General features: G+C 44.3%; 1 protein-coding gene and 1 long non-coding RNA gene across 6 annotated transcripts in view; one reads left to right on the forward strand and one right to left on the reverse strand.

The window, feature by feature from the left end:
- Positions 1-5,808, reverse strand: part of USP16 (ubiquitin specific peptidase 16) — a 34,545-nt gene extending 28,737 nt beyond the window's left edge. For 3 of the 5 annotated variants that reach the window (XM_017680038.3, XM_073231442.1, XM_017680034.3), the window contains exon 1: positions 2,606-2,742. The gene's annotated coding sequence lies outside the window, so the exon portion shown is untranslated. Of the gene's footprint in view, positions 1-1,664; positions 1,851-2,605; positions 2,743-5,438 lie in introns of those variants that run through there. The other 2 variants (XM_017680036.3, XM_017680040.3) reach the window with 2 other exon arrangements.
- LOC108409457 (uncharacterized) lies at positions 2,788-17,796 on the forward strand. The gene is made up of 3 exons (XR_012129163.1): positions 2,788-3,277; positions 3,733-3,838; positions 15,349-17,796. It is a non-coding gene; the product is annotated as an uncharacterized lncRNA (long non-coding RNA).
- Positions 17,797-17,817: the final 21 nt, after the last annotated feature.

Consider the following 17,817-nt stretch of genomic DNA (forward strand, 5'->3'; position numbering starts at 1 on the left):
AAGTTATGGAATGTTGCTGGCATTTTGAAATTTAAGATAATTTCCCTTCCTTCTCAGCTTTTCTTAGCACTGCAATCTATGCAAATTAAATTGATAATTGCTGTAAGAAAAATTTAGTGCCAAAAACAGTCTCCTAAGGGGGTCAGAAAACTTACAAAACAGTATCAAAGCCAAATATAAAGTGACAACTTTGGCATTTTCAACATCAGGATTTCCTATGGATATGAGCTGAGAATTGATTACAACTGCATTCTCAACTATTTATTGTATTACTACCAAAATCAGTTTGGAAAACTATGACAAACTAGCTGCAGACTAAATCTTCACCTTTTTAGTCAACAACTGACAATTAGAAAACATGAAAAGTGCTGAAAGTATATACAGGACTACCTAACTTTAGTGATTTTGAGAAATTGTATTTTACATACAGTAGAACAACTTAGTACCAAAAAATCAATTAAATAGTTATAATAGTTATTTTACCTGGGATGCTTATTAAATTCTGATTACATAAGTGGAAAGTAGGACCTAGGACATATGTTTTGGAAACACTTCCCAATTAATTCTAATACTTAACTGTCATCCTGCCCAGACTTAGTCTTAGAAGTGTTCCTCTTTTGGACTTAATGGGTTAGAGTAATTAAACATAATTCAAAAAGGTTTATATAAAAGATGAGTGCCACATCTAGTAATTGAGTAACTGCTACCTTTTCCAAGGATAATCTAAAATGTAACAAGGTTCCATGTTTACAGAATAAATGAATTAACAACTAACAACACCAAGCATATGAGTACATATAAAACAAGGGTATGTTTTATGTACTTTTTCTCATCCTAAAGTAGCATGATTTATCTTATTTAGAACTGTAGATATGAGGGGAAAAAATAACACCTAAATTCTTCCCTCTAATTTATGCCGCATTCTGGCATGAGATGTATCTTCTAATGCCATTTTTATCACATCACTCTCCTAATTAAAAGCATTTAACAGTTTTCCAGCCACACTTTTGAGTTGTGTCTTCATGGTCTTTTATAAATTATCCATTCTAGTAATCCTGACTCATTATTTCTCAAAGAATCACTAAAGTTTAATTATATGGTACTTTTGATCTTCCAAGCCCTTTAATAAAAAGTTTTCTCATTCACAACCCTTCAAATAGGGCATTTCCCTAAAGGAGGAAACGCAGAAACTAAATGATGAAAGATCACAGGTGGCAGAGAGAGAGCTAAATGGCAGATCTTTGGGTTCTAAAACCACCACTCTTTCCACTCCAATCAAGCCAGTCTCTCCAGTATCCTCCACTCCAAAACACCTTACCCCCAACCTCTATGCCTTTGATTTCTTTCCATTTTTACCAATCCTCCAAGATTCTAATTTCAAGGAAACCTTAGGCAACCATTCTACCCTAACCTCTCAAAAGAAACTTCCCCAGCCTTGATACTGAGCACTATTGATTCTGTTCCCTAATCAGATACTATAGTGGGCTGCTTCTTAAATCTTTAACCTGGACATGTGCTATTTCTCTAACTGGAATCTAAAGTTCTAGGAGAAGAAATGGTTTCAAGCCTCACTTCTGAATTGCCTATAGCATCTAACATTGTGTGAGTACTAGCAGGTCCTCAAGAAATACTTCTTATATTTAAATAGACAAAGAGAATAGTACCTGAGGCATAAAGGATGATTTTAAGGTGCAAAGGCAGATACATAAGAATGAAGCAAACAAGTTCCAGCGAAAAAGAGAAAAGTATAGAATGGAGGAGTCTTCAGCAGTGAAGACGGCACTAGCAAATCTTTGAGAAATGCAGCAGCCCACACTCCAAAGGAAAACTTGACAGACGAACTGTAATTGCTGCAGGCAGAAGACAGTAGGGAGTCACTTCAACGCTGTGGAAAGCGCTCCAATAAATTTTCGGCAACTATGAAAGCACCTAATGAGTCGTGAGAAGAGTACTGAGAGTACCATCAGCTAAAAACCATAGTAAACCTATTAAGCTTTTCAGACAAGTCCTCAGATGAGAATTAGCTTCTTAGCCAAAGTACTCTTTGCAGGACTCCACACAAAATTTAAATCAAAGCTCCCTTTAATCCAGTTCTCTTCCCTCTCTGCCCCCCTACCCACCTCCAGTCTTCCCATATCCTCTCGGTTTCATTAAAAATGGAAGCATTTGGAAAACTTTGTCAGCGGGTCTTAGACGTGGCTTTCAAGTTTTGCGTAAATCTGACCTACCCTAGGGCACTGAACCGGTTGGGTGACAGATCCTGCTCTTCCTATTAACCACCACATGGACTGGGCAGGAACTCAGCCCCGAGCCGCACTGTACCCCTAGTCGCGCGGCCCCAGCCACACCTCCCTTTCCCTTCCAAACTGCTCTGCCCCCACCAGAGAACCTCGGGGTCCGCGGGGTCAAGAGAGGCGCAAGCACCAACTCAATTGGCCAACTCCTAGAACTGACAGGACATGAAGCCAATAAAAACGCGGTACCCCGCAGAGGCCAGGTAACGTGCTTGAGAAAGAGGGACCTTCGAGAAGGGAACCAGGTCGGGTCAGGAAATTCAGCGTCTCGGCGCGCAGGTAAAATGAGAGTCAGTAAGACCAGAACTCACCCACGGCGACAGCACCCATAACTGCATTCCCAAATGAGCCCTTGGGCTGGGCAGCCAACTGCGTCCTCCTCCGGCTGACGAATAGAGAGCGACGGAGCAAAACCCAGCGTGACCCCTTAAAAGCAACAACTTCCGGTACGCGGCATTATGGGGAGTGGCTTTGGACCCAGCGTCCCGCGGCATTGACGCTAGTAAATAGGCGCCTGCGCTCTGCTCGCGCAGGAAGTCTGGACGCAACAGCGGCGAGGAGTTTATTAATGAGTTTTCCACGTTCGCATGTTAACAGTGAGGTTATTTAATGCTCCCAAAGTATGGTATCTGGTGGTGATCAAAGGTCGGAGACCCCTGGATGGTTACCTTACTCAAACACATTACATGTGAAGGCTGGTAAGGAGGGAACATATAAATTTAATGCAGTTCCCCTAGTTCTGCCTTGTCGACTTATAAAGTTGAGTTCGTAAATGTTCTTGAACTAACCTTATCAACGGAGGGTGAAATTTTCAAATATTTACTGTTTATTCGGTCAAACTCTAAATGCCAAAAAAGCTCCAAGCCCGCTATGAAGTAAATACTCGCCGCCTGGAGTCCAGTCTTACAGAGAAGATACAGTAATGGCAAGGAAAAAAAAGGGGATACAGGTGCCAATAGAAAAACTGCAAGGAATTTAAACAGGTAATTCACAATAAAACGACCAATTGGCCATAAAACATAAAAAGAAATGTTTGTCCTTGTTAATAAGATCTAAAGTAGCTTCCTAACCTGTTGAATTGGCGAGAGTAACAATGGTTAAATGGGGAGGAAAGTGGCTCTCCTGCTTTTACTGCTGATACAATAATTTGTAAAAGCTTTTTCACTAAGCTTTCTTCACTCGGCACACTTTTTTTTTCTATTCTCTAAAACACAGCCTTAAGGTCACTATAATACGTGCTTCCCCTGCATAGAATAATTTTCCCCTTGATCCTTCGTGGTTGGTATCTTAATTGTAATTCTGTTCACACCCAAAGTAGGTTACAGAGCCACCTGCTCACTCACATTACCTTATTTTACTTCTCTGCCCAAGAATTATCACTGTCTGGTATTTTTCTTTCATATTTACCTATATATTTATCTCCTTCCCCTTCCTCCAGCCTCCATTCATACACAGAAATGTGCAAATGTAAGCTGTTTGAGAGATGGGACATCTTTGTCTTGTTCATGACTGTATATCTACAACGTAGAAACATCTGGAACATGGTAAGTGCTTAATAAATACTTATTGAAGAAATACAGTCATTAGAAATGAAATGCTGTATGTTCATAGCAGCCCTACTTATTATAGCCAAAAAAGTGAAAACAGTCCACGTTTCCATTAAAAGAATAGAAAAAGTGGTATAGTCATACAGTAGAATACTACTAAGCAATAAAAAGAAACTCATACAAGAACAAGGATGGATCTTTAAAATACTATACTGAAAGAAGACTTACACAAATTTACCTACTGTATAATTCCATCCATATCATGTTCTAGAACAGGCAAAACTAATTATGAAGGGAAAAAATTCAACAGTAGTTACGTCTGTGGGTTTGGGTGGGGACTGACTGGAAAGGAGCATGAAAGAACTTTCTGGAGTGTTGGTAATGTTTATAACTTAATAGGGTTTGGAATTACACAGGTATATGCCTTTGTGAAAACTCAGCAAATACACATTTAAGATGTGTATTTCATTTTTACCTCAAAAGAAAAACTAACCAATCTGAATCCTAATGTTACACATGTTGACATACTTAGGGAAAGAATGCTTATGTCTGCAGTTTACTTTGAAATGCATCAAAATAGATAGACTGATGGATGGATTAAATACATGACGAAGCTGGTAGAATAAAATGTTAAAGGTCTGAGTTGTATGATAACCTCAGCACCAAGAACATTTGGACTAGTGAATTCTTTGTTGCAGGGTATCCGCACTGTAGGAAGTTGAACAGCAGGAAAAAAAAACAAAAAACCAATGGATAATGGCTCTATTCAGTAGATGCCAGAACAGCCCTCCCGGTATAACAATCCCAAACGTCTTCAGACATTACCAGTATCCAGAGGAGCAAAATCATCGCCCCCTTGAGATTCCTTCACTGCTTCACTGTAAAATTCTCTCAACTTTTCTGTATGCTTGAAGTTGTTCAGAAAAGTTGGGAGAAAAAATATTTAATGACATTGAAGAATGCTCATAAACACCACGTAGAAGGTGCGACTATGAAGAGCTATGTACTAATATTTTGTAAAAGAAAAAACTGGAAGTCAGCAATAATACCTGAAACCAATGAGTATCAGTGCCTACACAAAAACTTACAAGATTTCTAAAATGAATATGTAACAAAGACAAAAAAAACAAATTGTGTATAAATTGTGAAGAAAAACATTTCTAATTGCTCTCAGGTTTGAGTCACCTTCAACCTGACCTTTTACTACAGTGATAAATTTCGGTGCATGCACATGGCCCTTCCTAAGTCACCACAGCCACCATCCACGATCACCTCCCCCTGCTGCCTTACTACTCTTGTCAGTCAGGAACCAGCAGTATCCGTGTTGCGTGGTGACATACCAGGAACGCAGAATATGGGACCCCCAGCCCCTACTACCGAATTCGGAGCTGCATTAAATCAACATCCCCGAATGATTCCTACACATGTTCGAATTTACCAATGTGTTACTTTCATGGACCATTCCTTGACAGTGCAGGCTATACTTCTGACAGTGGCAGCAACTGGGACATGCCATTGGGGATAGAATAAAAACTCTGTGACTGAGAACGTAGTAGAGCCAAGAAGTCTCAATGGTCCGCCTCATTCCGGGACTCACCCGTCCGCTGGGAAGCAGCTTCCGCGGACAGCGGCCCGCATGCGCCACGCTGGGGCTGGTCGGGGAGGAGGGCGCTATCCCACTTCCCCTAGGCTTCGGCGCTGGAGCGGTTCGTAGGTCACGGGTTGCCTGGCGTTGGAATTCCCAGGCTCCATCCGTTTGAAAATTGATTTGTCCGTGCAGCCAAGAAACCTGGTGTTACAGGAACAGAGGGGGTCCACAGCCCAAATGAACCTTCTGTGCAGTAAGTAGTGCTCAGCCGGACCGGGGTTTCCCACTCCGCAGAGGTCAGCCAACCCCGAGCTTGGCCGCTTGGTGGCACCACCTTTCCACAGCTACACACCTCCCGTTGGTTAGAGCCGGCTCCGGGTCCTGCGCACAGCCGGACCCACGCTCGTCCACCACGACCCAACATCCAATCGAAATTACTAGACGACAGCAAGAATAGGCAAATCTATAGAAGACGAGAAGTAGATTATCGTTTGACTAGGGCTGGGAGCGCGAGAGGAATGGGGAGTGACTGCTAAAGGGCATGGGATTTCTTTATGGTAAATGAAAATGTCCTAAAAATCAGATTGTGGTGATGGTTGCTCAAATATGTCAATCAACTAAATACCACTGAATCGTCACTTAAAATGGGTGAACTTTCTAAAAAATATCCTAGATATTGAAAGTCAGCAAAATGTGACCTATTAATCAAGAGAAATATCAGTCAGGAGATACAGAACTATATATATGACACAGATGATGAAATTAAATGACAAAGTCAACTTTTAAAGGAACTCTTATAAATATTTTCAAGGATGTCAGGAAAACATGAGCAAAAGGGAAAGAAATGAAAACTGAAAAAAAATTGTCATGCACTGAACTCTGTCCCCTCCAAATTCGTATGTTGAAGCTCTTAACTGCCAGTGTGGCTGTATTTGGAGATAGGGACTTTAAAGAGGTAATTAACATAAAATGAAATCACCAGAGTGGGACCCTAATTCAATATGGCTAGTGTCCTAAGAAGAAACACCAGGGCTCTGTATGCACAAGAAGAAAAGCCACGTGAAGACACAGCAAGAAGGGAGCCATTTACAAACCATAGGGAGAGGTATGAGGAGAAACCAAACCTGCCAACCCCTTAATCTTGGACTTCCAGACTCAAGAACTGTGAGAAAATAATTTTCGGTTGCATAAGCCATCCAATTTTTAGTATTCTGTTATGGTAGCCTAAGAAGATTAATACATATCGCTGTGCCACATTTTATTCATCTACCTACAAATTGATAGACATTTGAATTGTTTCAACTTCTTGGCTATTATGAATAATGCTGCCATGAATATTCCTTTCAACTTTTTGCAGTATATATTTTTGATCAACTACATTGAGTACAATTTACATAAATAAAAATTTAAGTATACAGCTCAATGAACTTTGACAAATGTTTACAGCCACTTATCTGTGTAACTTATCACAAAACTGCTCTCTCACTGCAGATTAGTTTTGCCTATCCTCAAACTTTAAGCAAATAGAATCTTACAATATAGCTTCTTTTTTGCCTCAGCTTAATGTTTTTGAGATTTGTACATGTTGTATTTATCCATACTATATTCCATTTTAATGCTGAATAGTATTCCATTGTATGACTATACTACAACTTGTCAACCCATTCACCTATTGATGGAAACTTGGATTGAATATGTTACTGGGCAGTGGATTGTGGGATTCCTCTGTTACTGGGATTGTGGAATTCCTCAGTTTTTGTCTTCCTGAAGGAAAGAATTCAGTCAAGAGTCCTGATAGTTGACACTGCAAAGGGCTTTTTTAATTAAGCAAATTGAAAGGAAAATATGCTCCAAAAACAGAGTGGCTGACCCTGAGGGTGAGTAGCAGCCCACCAGGTTTTACATTGTGTCTTTTTATGGGGGAGTTATTTGTTTTCTCCCTCCTATTTTGTCATTCTTACATCATCCTTTAGAACCTCCTGGTTCCACCCCTTCAGCCTCTTTGCACAAGTTTGTGTTCATCATTTTCCCATGAGCATCCAAGTAAAACTCACAACCGCAGTGTAAATGATATAATAATGATATTGTAATGGCCTCAGTGTCGTTAGCAACAAGGTCTTCCTTAAGTACATATGTGCCACAATCAGGAAGGTCCCAGGACCCATATATTTCGCTTACCAGTTTGTGCTGAACTGTAAAAGGGGTTGGTCTAAGAGAGACAGGGCAGTCTCTAAACAGAGACTAGGTGGAGACTGGTTAGAGATTGGGTGGTCTTCCGTCCTCCTTTCTCCCTTCCTGCTCATGTCTATCTAACTGCCTACAGCTCTAATTCAGGCTACTATGCGTAAAACTGTTATAAATATTCATATATAAATCTTTTTGTGGTATACATTTTCATTTCTCAAGTGTCACATAATCTAATTTCTTAGGACTGTCATAACAAAGTACCATAAACTGGGTGGCTTAAGACATAAAACAATATGTCTTAAGAATAATCTAGAGGCTAAAATGTGTCACCAGGGCTTCAGACCTCTAGGGAAGAATCCTTCCTTGCCTCTTCCTAGCTTCTGGTGGTTTTCTAGCTAGCCCTGGCATTCCTGGGCTTGCAGGTCTAGAGCTACAGTCTACCTTTGCTGTCACATAGCAGTGCCCCTGTTTGTGTCTGTGTGTCTCTTCACCTCTTATAAAGGAAGACACTTGATTGATCTGAATGTGTCTTCCAAAAAATTCATATGTTGAAGCCTAACCCTAAAGGTATTGAGAGGTGGGGCCTTTGGAATATGCTTAGGTTATAAATGTGAAAGCCTCATAAAAAGGATTGGTGCCTTACAATACAAGCCCCAGAGAAATCCTACCCCTTCCACTATATGAGGACTCAGCAAGAAGTTGCCTACTATTTAACAGGAAGAGAGCCATCTTCAGAAGGCAACAATGCTGGTGCCTTGATTTTGGACTTCCCAGCCCACAGAACTGTGAGAAATAAATTTCTGTTGTCTCTATGCTACCCAATTTGTGACTTTTTATAGCAACCCAAAGGAACTAATACAACACAGTAATATTGGATTAATGGCCCATCCTACTCCACATGATTTTTTTGTTTACAGATGTCTTTATTTTACCTTCAATTTGAAGAATACTTTTACTGGGTAGAGAATGGTGGGTTCTATAGTTTTTTCCCCCTTGTTTTTGTTTTGTTTCATCATTCAGGATGATAATCTAATTTCACCTGGTTTATTATTGTTTCTGATGAGAAATCAGCAGTAATGTCTATTTTTATTTCTCTGTATTTAATACATCTTTTTTCTCTGGTGCCTTTAAGATGTTCTCTTCATCACTGTTTTTCAAAAATTTGATTTTGATGTGCTTTGGTATAATTTTTTTCCAGCTTTATTGACAAATAAAGTCATAAGATATTTAAAGTGCACAATGTGATGGTTTGATGTAAACATACATTGTGAAAGGATTTCCCCAATCTAGTTAATTGTTACATCCATCACCTTACATATTTACCTTTTTTTTTTTTTTTTGGTGAGAACATTTAAGTTCCACTGTCTTAGCAAAATTCAGTTACATATAGTGTTATCAACTACAATCACCATTGGTATTGAAGGGTCCCCACCAGTAAGATGGCAAACTTCCGGCTTCTCTTCGGGGTCCTCAGTTCCCGCCGGCGCCACTTGAAGCCCAATCACCTCGCACCCCCCTCCCAATCCCAGCACCTAGCCAACAGCCACCAGCCCCATAGAAGTGACACCTCAATCAATTCATGCCCCTTCCTATATAACCCAGCACCTTTCCCTAATAAAGCGGAACTCTCCGGTGAATTGCTGCTATGTGTCGCTCCTTTCCTTTCATTGGTGCCGAAACCCGGGAGACGGGACACCCCAACTGGGCCCCATCTTCCCCCCGACACCAGCAGCAGCTTGCCCTCGTCCTCTTTTTCCGGCGCTAGCTCCTCACACTCACCACTCCTCTCTGGCCTTTAGGTAAGTTTTCCCCCCAGAGTGGGCCACTCTTCCCCGAGCTATCGCAGTGCCATTGACCATGATCGTCCGGCAAGGCCCTGACGCTTGGGGATGAGGAGGGAACTCTCCCTGCCTCAGGCCTTCACGGCTGCGGCAGACCCTCAGGCCCCTCCTCCAACAGCCATAAATCCCCACCTCAAGCCTTTACGGCTGCGGCGGACGCTCAGGCCCCTCCTCCGACAGTCATAAATCCCCGCCTCAGGCCTTCACGGCTGCAGCCGACTCTCAGGCATCCCCCTCCAACAGCCATAAACGAGGTGACTCCTTTGTGGATGAGAACGCTCCCTTTTCGCCCCCTCCTCCTTCTGCTCCGTCCGCCGAAAACGCCTAGCGCTAGGTACCTCGTGACTCCGGCACTCTGCCTTCTTAGGGAAGTCTGGGTGACGACCCACACTTCCCAAGAAATTCCGACTCGTATAGGAGTTTCCGCAGACCACCAAGGATCATCGGAGACGCCCTTTGTCTCCTTGCTGTCTGCCTCCAGTCCGAGGATTTCTGTTTGTCTTCCCCTGTTTGTCTCCTTCTCTGTCCTTTAGCCATGGGAGCCTCCTCATCCCTCCCTGAAGGTTCACCTCTTGAATGCCTGCTTAAGCATCTGGCTACCCTCTCCCTGACACCTGATATAAAACCAAAACTTCTCTGTAAATACTGCTCCCAAGATTGGCCGACATACCCCCTAGACAATAACAACCAATAGCCCGCAGGGGGAACTCTTGATCCTAACATCACTCACGATCTCTTTAACTACTGCCAGCACCTGAAAAAATGGAAGGAGATTCCCTATATCGAAGCTTTCCGCGCCTCCTCCCCCAGCCCCCTCCCAAGTTCTCCTAGCCTGCAAGCCGCCGCCCCCGCAGAAGCCTCCCCTTCACTCCCTTCCCCTTCTTCTCCCACAACAGCCCTTCTCCCTTCCTCCCCCACCATCTCCTCCCCCATCTCACCTCCTCTGCCTTCGTCCCCCGCAGATTAAGCCTGAGCCTTTCAGCCCCCCTTTAAAGAACCTTCCCCCATGTCTGAACGCAGCATGGGAAAGCACAAGCTAGAGAACAACCGGTGCAGTCCTTAGAAGTTATCTGCCCACGAAAACATATCTTGCCAAGACTCCTCACTCTGAAAATAGGGAGACCTTGAAGATGTGTAGAAACACCGCCCCTGCTTCTAAGTATGCCCTTCCCCCACTTGCCGATGTAGTAGGAATAGAGAACAAAGAACATTCTGTTTACGTATTCCATAAGCAATTAACCGGAGCCCTGCTGTAGCTCAGTTAGTAGAGCATGGGACTCTTAACCTCAGAGTCATGAGTTCAAGCCCAACTAGAGCAGCAGAGGCAAGCAACTGGGCTGCAGGCTGGCAACATGTGGGTCTGATTCTATCTTTCTTTATTTTCTTTGCCCCCCTTCTGCACTTCAGGTCCTGCTCGACTAGGCATGGCTAGACCGCGCCACTCCCCCACAGACTGAGCCAGAACCCTTCAGTCCCCCTCAGACTCAGTCCCGAAGGTCTCCCAAAATTATCGCCCCCCTCTGAGAAGTAGCAAGATGCGAAGGCATCGTGCGCGTTCACATCCCTTTCTCCTTAAGAGATTTAGCCCAACTAGAGAAATGCCTAAGTTCCTTTTCCACTGATCCCACGACATACATCAGGGAGTTTCAATGGACCCTCCAGTCTTACAGCCTCACACATCATGACATTTTCATGCTCCTAGCCAATACCCTCCTCCCTGAAGAGCATAGACGAGTTTGGGACTTCGCCCAAACACACGCTACCGAAACCCACAGGACTGATCCCACCTATCCCCCTGGCCCCACTGCTGTCCCGAAACAAGACCCACACTGAGATTATAACACCGCCATGAATCTCAGCTCTCAAGATATTTTTGCCTCCTGCTTAATAGCAGGTCTGAAAAAGGCAGCTCGTAAAGTAGTCAATTTTCAAAAGCTCCAAGACATAATTCAAAAGAGAGACGAAACCCCCTCCGAGTTCTTAGACAGACTCACTCAAGCCCTATTACAGTATACCAGCCTGGACCCAGAAACACCTGAAGGAAGACATGTCCTTATGACATACTTCCTAGCTCAAGGCTACCCCGACATTAAAGCTAAACTCAAAAAGTTAGAACAGGGCCCCACTACCCCACAGACTGAGATCCTAACAGTGGCCTTTAAAGTCTTCCATAAGCGGGAAGAGGAGAAAGAACGCCGTAAACAAAAGGCTGATCAGGCCAATTTCCAAATGTTGGCCCAGCTGATAAAACCACAACCTGGGTGCCCCTCTACAAACAAGCCCCCCCCCCAGGAGCTTGTTTCAAGTGTGGAAAAGAGGGACATTGGTCAAGGGCGTGCCCCTCCCCCAGATCTCCTACCACCCCATGCCCCAGATGCCACAAAAAGGGCCACTGGGGGTCTGATTGCCCAACCACCCGAAGGGGAGGCTGGACGAACAACCAACATCCTAAGCCCGCCGTAGTGGGGCTGGCAGAAGAAAATTGATGGGGCCCGGGGGCTTCTCGCCCGACCATTTCCATCACCAAACAGGAGCCCAGGGTTACTTTAACAGTAGACGGTCGCCCCATCTCCTTCCTCCTAGACACAGGAGCCACCTTCTCAGTCTTGCGAGAATACCGGGGCCCTACCCTGCCTGCCATTACTCCTATAGTCAGGGTAAGAGGTAAACAGATTTTCCATTAAACCCCCCCCCCTTTTTGCACAATCCAAGACAATCCCATACCTTTCTCCCACTCCTTCCTGGTTATGCCCCAGTGTCCCATCCCTTTACTAAGATGGGACATCCTTTCCCTCCTCCACGTTTCCATAACTATATCCACTCCCACAGCCCCCAGTACTCCCTTTCTGATGGCCCTCATAGCCAACAACCCCCCTCTACCAAATGAAAGCTCCGGTTCTGCCCTCATACACCCTGTAAATCCCCAAGTTTAGGACATTACAAGCCCCTCCGTGGCCCTATGTCCCCCTGCCTCTATCAAATTACGTGACCCCTCTCAGTATATCTGTCAGGCCCAATACCCCCTAACCACTTCAGCCCTCATAGGCCTCCAACCCATCATTCAAGATCTCTTAAACAAAAATTACCTCAGACCCACTCACTCCCCATTTAATACCCCCATATTAGCTGTTAAAAAAACCAACAGATCTTTCCTCCTTGTCCAAGACCTTCGCCTCATCAACATAGCCGTTGTCCCTATCCATCCCTTAGTTCCAAATCCATACAGCCTTTTATCGCAGATCCCTGCCTCGGCTTCCCACTTCTCAGTCCTAGATCTCAAGGACCCATTTTTCTATCCCTCTAGACCCCTGCTCCCAAGATTTTTTCATCTGCACCTAGACGGACCCATACACAAGACATTCTGAACAACTCACTTGGACAGTTTTGCCACAAAGCTTCCGAGATAGTCCCCGTATTTTTAGACAGGTCCTAGCTCAGGACCTCAAACAGTTTCATCATGATCACTCCAAGTCCACCTTATAATACATAGACAATCTTCTACTCTGCAGTCTCTCGTGGGAACAGTCTCAACTTGACACTGCCTCCCTACTTAACCTTCTAGCTTCCAGAAGTTACCGAGTATCCCCCGTCAAAGCTCAAATCTCTTCCCCTTCTGTCACTTACCTCAGATTCCTTTTATCTCAACAAAGAAAGTCCATTACCTTAGACAGAAAATAGCTCCTCTCTGACCTGCCCATTCCCAAAGCCAAGACAGAAATCCTTTCCTTTCTAAGCCTAGCTAGATATTTTAGAGCATAGATCCCTAACTTCTCCCTGCTCCCTGTTGGCAAGACCCCTATACGACCTCAGCAAAAGCCCCCCTAAAAAACCATTATCCTCCTCACCCCGACACTCCTTCATTAAGCTCCATCAAGCCCTTGTAGAAGCCCCAGCTCTCCATCTTCCTGATTTGTTGAAGCCCTTCTCATTATACATTCATGAGAGGTCCAGTCAAGCTCTAAGAGTCCTAAGCCAATATTATGGCCCATCCTTTGCCCCAGTAGCTTATCTCTCCAAGCAATTAGACCCCACAGTTCGGAGATGAGCCCCCTGCGTACAAGCATTAGCCGCTAGACAGCTCTTGCAGAAAGAAGCTCATAAACTGACATTCAGGGCGCCCCTTACCATTCTGTCCCCACATCACCTAAAAAATCTCTTAACCTACAAAAGTTTACAGATTCTCCCTCCCTCCAGACTCCTGACCTTACTGTCCTCTTTCCTCCAAAATCCCGTTCACCCCCTTTGCCATCCATACCTGAATCATAACTTTTTCCTCCTTTACTGCTCTCTTGCTTTTTTTCCTCATTCCTATTGTCTTCCCCACCACCCTAGCCTCCTTTGTATAGCGATTCAAAAGTCAGAGAGACTTACACACAGCATCAAACAAAAGTTACTGCCCTCATTGCCACACCAGACTGCCCTCTGAAAAGCTGCTCTGAGCCTTTATACCTCCACTTTCCTCCCTACACCGAAGTGTTCACTAGCAGCTACCCTTATTCTCCCTACCTCTGCTTCCTCTATGACCAAAAACAAGCCTATTGCAGGCGATAGCCAGACACCTACAGGAGATGTCCCTACTTACTGGTCTTGTGCCATTCACTACATGAGTAACTCCCGGTACCCACAGTATTACTCCTCCAACCGTTTCATAAAATATCCTAATGGCTCATTCTCCTTATCAATCCCAGATCCCTGGGACTCTCGATGAGCTGCCAGAGTCACAGCCTCAGTTTACTATGGGGGAGTCCTCAACCCCCACGGTACCCTTCATATCTCTCAAAAGTATGTTCCCTCTCATTCCCAGATCTCTCAAGTTGCATCAGATATCAAACATTCCGAAAAAGTCATTATCCAAACTCTTGACGGCGCCTCTTCATCTTCTTATCCCCGCCCCTCTTCCCATTTCTCCTACTCTTCATTACAGCTCATTCAGGACACCACCATCTTTCTCAACCACACCCTTAACACAGCGAATTGTTTCTTGTGCGCATCACTACAGCGCCCACTGCTGGCCACCATGCCCCTTAATATTTCCAACTACTCCTTCCATGCAGAAAAACAACCCCTCTGCCCCCTGGCAGACATACTCCTATGAGAACCAGAATACCAGATAATCTCACCATCCACCACTGTGTAGGCCCAACTCCACCCCCCTCCAGCGCACTTCACTGCCTCTCTATCTACACCCCTACCTCCGGCTCTAAGACTTTTACGCAACCGGGACACTTCTTTTAGTGTAATGACAGTCTTTTCAACTCAGTGCCTCTCAACTCCGATACACCCTGCATTCTCGTCACCCTAATCCCACACTTACACTTGACAGCATGGCAGAATTCCTTGAGCTCCAACCTCCCTTGCCCTCGCACACAAAAAGGTCTGCTTTCCTTCCCATCATGGTCAGTATCTCTTTGATCACCTCAGCCATTGGGGCAGGGTTTTCGGGAGAAGCCTTGGGTCACTCTCTATAGGCAGTTAGAGATCTCAACGCCAAACTTGAGGGAGCCCTGACATCCACTGCTGATTCCCTAGCCTCTCTCCAAAGACAGGTCACTTCACTAGCTAAGGTCACCCTTCAAAACCAGCGGGCCCTAGATCTGCTTACAGCCGAGAAGGGCGGCACCTGCGTCTTCCTCTGGGAATAGTGCTGCTATTACATCAACAAATCCGGCATTGTAGAAACTAACATTACCAAACTCACTGACCTTGCCTCCAGCCTCCACTCTGCTTCCAATTCCAACCCATTCTCTTCAATACTAACAAACCCCCTCACCTAGCTCTGGCCCATTGCAGGCCCCATAATAATCATTCTTCTCGCCTGTCTCTTCTTACCTTGTATAATAAAGTTTATCAAATCCCAAGTCGGAAAAATCTCTAATCAAGCTTTCAACCAGCTTTTACTCAGGAACTACCAGCTTCTGGCCACAGAAGATCCCTCACCCTCACGTGACCTCCTCACCACACGCTGAGATGGACCCCTCTCTCCACTGGAAACTGTTCCTGGAAACAATGGCCGCAGACGCCTGGCTCCTGACACCCATATCCTCTTGGCACCATTGGAATCAACAGGTCCTCAACCTATAGTTACAGGGAACCTTCATTGATTTCCAAACGTGAAGAAGTCCACATCTACTCGTCCTTACTGCGGGGAGTCCTATCAACCCTTTCCTCCCAATCCTCAAGCCCTCACTCCCTTCTCTGCCCCTGTTCAGCAGGAAGCAGCCAGAGAGAAAGCAACATCCACAAACCCATAGAGGAGAAAGGGGGGAATGAAGGGTCCCCACCAGTAAGATGGCAAACTTCCGGCTTCTCTTCGGGGTCCTCAGTTCCCGCCTGCGCCACCTGAAGCCCAATCACCTCTCGCCCCCCTCCCAATCCCAGCACCTAGCCAACAGCCACCAGCCCTGTAGAAGTGACACCTCAATCAATTCATGCCCCTTCCTATATAACCCAGCACCTTTCCCTAATAAAGCGGAACTCTCTGGTGAATTGCTGCTATGTGGTCGCTCCTTTCCTTTCAGGTATGCTTTGCCTTATGTTTATTTTCCTTGGGCTTCTTTGAACTTCTTGAAATTATATGTCATCAAATTTGGAAACATTTCCATCATCAGACATTTTTACTGCCAGCCTGGAGTGTTGGAACTCCAAAACACGAATCAGAACTCTTGATATTGTCTCCCAAATTACTGAGGCTCTGTTACTATTTTTCAGCGTTATTCTCAGTTTAGAGTTTGTATTACCCTGACTTCAGATTCATTGATCTTTTCGTCTCCAGTGCCTAATTTATCCAGTGAATTTTTAGTTTAGGATGTTACATTTTCAGCTCTAGAATTTCCATTTGGTTCTTGTGTTTGTCTATTAGGGTTGCCATAACAGAATACCGCAGACTGGATGGAAACAACAGAACTTTATCTGTTATAGTTCTGGAGTCTGGAAGTCCATGATAAAGATGTGGGTAAAATTATAACATTTTCAGAATGTCTTGCCTGGCTTTAGTACATCTGCATATCAGTAGGCATTCAGACATGGAAAGAAGTACGGCTTTTAGTGCATTTGCATTATTCCTCAAGGATGGAGAGAAGTTCATCTCCATATCAATGGGCAAGGAAAGCTTATCTGTACCAGAGAGGAGAGAGGAGGGCCAGTTTTGCTTTTGCTGGAGCAGGAAAGAGAGAAACAGCCCCAGACTGCAGTTTGTAAGAAATAAATGGATTTTAAACTGTATTTCTCCCTTTGACTGATTTCGGTTCTTAGAGGTATTTTGCCCCGGAATTTCCTCTCCCCAGACTTACAAAGGTGTTGGTAGGTTTGGTTTCTCCTCGTACCTCTCTCCATGGCTTGCAGATGGCCACCTTCTTGCTGTGTCCTTGTGGGTAAAATGGTAACATTTCTAGAGTATCTCGCCTGGCTTTAGTGCATGTGTATGTCCTCACGGATGGAGAGAAGTTCATCTCCATATCAATGGGTAATTACCTGGGCAACCGAGGGTGTGTCTGAACCTGAGACTTTAAAGGGAGGGGCTGGCTTATTCAGGAGCAGAGAAGAGATGGCTCTGGACTGCAGTTTGTAAGCAATAAATGGGTTTTAAACTTTATTTCTCCCTTTGACTGATTTCGGTTTTTAGAGGCATTTTGCCCTGGGATTTCTTCTCCCTGGACTTACAGTCCTCATGTAGCCTTTTCTCATGCATACACATCCCTGGTGTCTCTTCTTATAAAGATACTAGTTATATTGGATTAAGGTTCCACCATTATGACCTCATATAAGCTTAATTATCTCCTTAAAGTACCTATTTCCAAATACAGTCACTTTGGAGGTTAAGGCTTCATCATATGAATTTAGGAGCAGCACAATTCAGTCCACAGCACCGTATAATGAAATAAATTTTGGCCGTAGAAAGGAATGGAATACAGATACATGCTGTAATATGGATGAACCTTGGAAACATTATGCTAAGTAAAAGAAGCCAATCACAAAAGACTGGCGGTGGACCAACAGACAAAGTAAGAGAAACCCAAGTTCAAAAGAAAATTGAAGAAATTATCAAGGAAATATACCCTCCCCTAGAGTATCACCCTCTAGCCTTGCCCAAGTCTCGTGGCATAGATCTTGACACCCAGACTGCTGATATTCTAAAAGCCACCCATAGCGCACTAAACGCTACTAATCCCAGCCTTGCTGAAAATTGCTGGCTATGCATGACCCTTGGTACACCTATGCCCCTCGCAATTCCCACTAACGCTACCACTACACTGCCAGAACAGAATTGTACTCTTAACTCACCCTTTAGAGTACAGCCTGTAGGATTTAACACATCCCTATGCATACAAAAGCAGCCCCAGAATAATGGTGATGACGTGAAT

The sequence above is a fragment of the Manis javanica genome, chromosome 3 (assembly GCF_040802235.1).
Source record: "Manis javanica isolate MJ-LG chromosome 3, MJ_LKY, whole genome shotgun sequence".
NCBI lineage: Eukaryota > Metazoa > Chordata > Mammalia > Pholidota > Manidae > Manis > Manis javanica.